Here is a 3,528-nt window from a genome sequence, read left to right as displayed (position 1 = left end):
TGTTGTTGTTTWGAATCACAACACAGAAACAAAGCACTCAGAGTCTGGTTTGTGCTTCCCAAGAGGTAAATCCACAGATCCAGAGCAGGATACTGTGGAGATGTCTTAAGTGCCTTTGGTGTTGATGTGGCTGTCTCACAGATTTATGCTGGACTTGGCCTCCAAGAGAAGGGAAGAGCAGGTAATGGGTATTTTAGTGCCTCTCCTTTTCTTGTTAAATCGTCTTCATTTTTTTACTCAGCATCTGCCTCACTGAGTGCTCATCATCTGCTACTGAGCCATCTGATGTACAACAGATGTTAAGCACTTAGTGAGGCAGAGAAGGAGCTAAAAGTGTCATATYGTGATTAAATACTTGCTCCAGCTATTCTGTAGGGTGACCACAGTGCTTTGTTCTTACATTTAATGTTACAGTGTACTGAACAGGAATAGACATGGCTTGGATTAAGCTTGCAACTTAATTATTTTTTTTAAGCAAAGTTTTTCTTTTTAGTAAAAAAAAAAAAATAATTGCAAAATATTTTAAACACGCTTTAGAATTATGATTTACGTTTCTTGTTAAGATGTTTCTTGTCAGAATCTTGGCTGATGTTAATTGCTGCATTACCTTCCCTAGGATTATCCTATTTTTTTACCACGCTGGTGTAAAAGTGAGATTATCTGGCAGGCTTTCCTCACACTGCAAGCATTCCAGCTGAAAGCTGTGCAGCTTAAATGGCAGCAGATTTACCCACAGAGGTCTCTCCATCCTGCAACAGCAGCCTGAGCTTGTGGCAGAGTAGGAAATGGGGAGAAGTCAGAGCTGAACCAGAATTAGTTAACAATCTATTTCCAAGTAAATTTTAAGAACTGAGAAAATTTGAGTAATACTGTCATGCACACCGAGGTATTTTCATAGTGAYGTATTTGATCAGACAAGGAGGGAGGGATTTGTTCAGCCACAAGAGATGTGATTTGTGTGAGCAGGGATTCTGTGTAGCCAAAGGTGAGATTGAAACCCCAGGATRATGGAGACCCAGTTTTGGGGTCCTAAAGGCAGGAATTTGGGATTTGGATGGGTAACCTGCCTCAGTGTTCCTAAGTCAGAGCAGAGGCTTGATGATCTTTTTCCTACACAGACAACAGGTTTTCTACTGAGAGGACAATCCATATTCATGTTTTCATAGAAATTCTGTCCAAATTTAGCATTTCTTGGTTTGGAAGGGTTGATTTCAGTGACTTGATACTCATAAACAAAAGAAGTTTAAAAAAAAAAAATTCCAAAGAATTTCCAGGAAGATGTAATTCATTATATAATTTGATAGAATGTATCCTATACTTTACAAGTATCATGTTTAATTAAACTAAAAATTACTTTGCTTCTACAATAAAGTTGTGATTTCAGGTGTATGAATCACCAGAAACAGCTTTTGAATATAAATTATTACATAATTTTGACTGATGAGGAGGGCACAGGTATTTCAARCATTCCATATGGATTTGAAGCTCAGTGGAGTGACGAGGAACATTCTTTCTGTTTCACTGGTTTGGAAGGTGGTTCTACACCCCAGTGTTTGGAAAACTCACTCATCAGGCCAGCATATGTAATTTTCCAAATCAAATCATCACAATAATATCTGTTCATTAAAAGAACAATTGAAGAGCTCTTTCAACCCTCACTCAGGTGCTAATTGTCTTAATTTTTTAATTGACTCCTATAAACAAGAAGAAGCTGCTCAAGAAAACAGCCTTTGTTACCAGCTTCCCATTAGCACCATGGGAACATAAAATACGTAAAAAGCTGAATAAAGGCAAAGGAGCACTGGGAGTGTGTGGGGATGAAGTGCTGAGCCATTCTGCAGAGCAGGGGAATATTTTCTGCCCTTGTTCTGTTGACCCCACTGATGCATTTGGTCTCCTTCACCATGAGATGAACCTGCTCATTCCCTGAACTAACTGGATGCTCTCCTGAACAGCAGGATGGCCATTCTGTGACGTGCCTCCCACACTCCCTCCAGGGATTTTAACTGCCCACCCTGAGCTCAAAGCATCCAAGTTTTCAGTTTTCACATCCTCAGCTCTTTCTGCYCCGTTTGGGAGCAGCAGCCCCAGCAGAGCAATAATGTCCTGTTCTGCTGTGTTACCATTTATCCTGAGTGCATTTCCTGGCTCTCCTGGAGTCATCCCTGTCATGTCACCCTGACTCTGATGCTGCTGGAGTGGCTGCAGTCCCCTGAGCTCATGTTGCTTTCTCCAGTTGCTCAAGGAAGGTTTCTTCCACTTCCTTCTGTCTCACAGTGTGTGATGTGTTCCCAGTGTCCCCCTTGCCAGTCTCTGCTGTCATCCCTGCCCTTGAGATCCTGACCAGTCCATTGCTCGTTCAGCAGCAAATTCTTCACTTCTTCAGTCTTCTTTCTGTGGAAAGAAGTTATCCACCTTCCACATTTTCACTGAAGAGTCTCTGTCCATCCACCACCCCTCTGTGATATCAAGGAAGTCATAGTGCTGGAAGTGTGACTGGAAGTGTTCCAAATTCCAAATCCACAGTGCTGGAAGTGTCCAAATCTGCCTGCTTCCCACACACATCCGTGTCCAGGCACAGAGGAGGGTCCCTGGGTGTTTCATTTCCTGCAGGAACCCCAAAATCCCAGACTGCTCTGGGTTGGGAGGCACCTTAAACACCATCTCATCCATCTGGAGTGTCCAGTTCCAATCCAGCTGCAAAACCTCTCTGCCTGGGTGCTTTGTTCCCCATCAGAGCTCCAGCCTCAAGCTACAGATGCCTGAAGGCATTGTCACAGGGTCAGCAAGGCTGGCACTCCAATGTCACCTGTCACGTCCTCTGTCCCCAGCTGCCACCATCCCCARAGTGGCCATGGGAGCCCTGATTCTGTCCCTGCTCAGCCAGATGTTGACCTGCAGGACACATCTGCTTCCACTCAAACCTTTCCCTTGGCTGCAGGGTCCAGAATTTATCTGATCTTTAATTTCTAGGGGAAAAAAAAAAAAAAAAAAAAAAGATTTCCTAATGACTTATCACTGTGAATTTATCCAATTAAGGGCAAGGGGCCTAAATAAAGTAGGTATTGCTGACATTTTATGTATTTTCACATAATTTACTTAATTTTCTCTGCTGAAAGGAATAAATTTAAAAGGAATAACAGTATTCCTTAATGGCAAATTTAAAACAAGCTGTTAAATGAGGAAATAGAATTTATTTTTCTAAATAGACTGTATTTGCTAACTAATCAAAGACAAGTATAAGCACATTCTTGAAATCTCTCTGGTTAAARTCAGGTAAAAAGAAATCAAAAGAAGGCAATAATATTASAATGTYAYTGTTTTGAACTTCATTGGGAAAAGSAGATAACYKCCATCCCTTGACCTCTTTGCAACTGCTAATCATCAAAGACCTAGCTCTTTTAATAAACTAGATTCTAAGTTGCAAACAACATAACTGYTACAGAAATGTTTGCTCAATTCTGAAGTTTGTAATCTCATGCAGACTTTTAGACTGCTGCTTCTATTCCCTAACAGAATAAAAGAAGG

Source organism: Malurus melanocephalus, unplaced genomic scaffold (assembly GCF_030028575.1).
Source record: "Malurus melanocephalus ecotype Western Australia unplaced genomic scaffold, MMel_1.1 scaffold_1309, whole genome shotgun sequence".
Classification (NCBI taxonomy): domain Eukaryota; kingdom Metazoa; phylum Chordata; class Aves; order Passeriformes; family Maluridae; genus Malurus; species Malurus melanocephalus.
The sequence above is the reverse complement of the archived record's forward strand: the minus strand, read 5'-3'. Positions refer to the sequence as shown.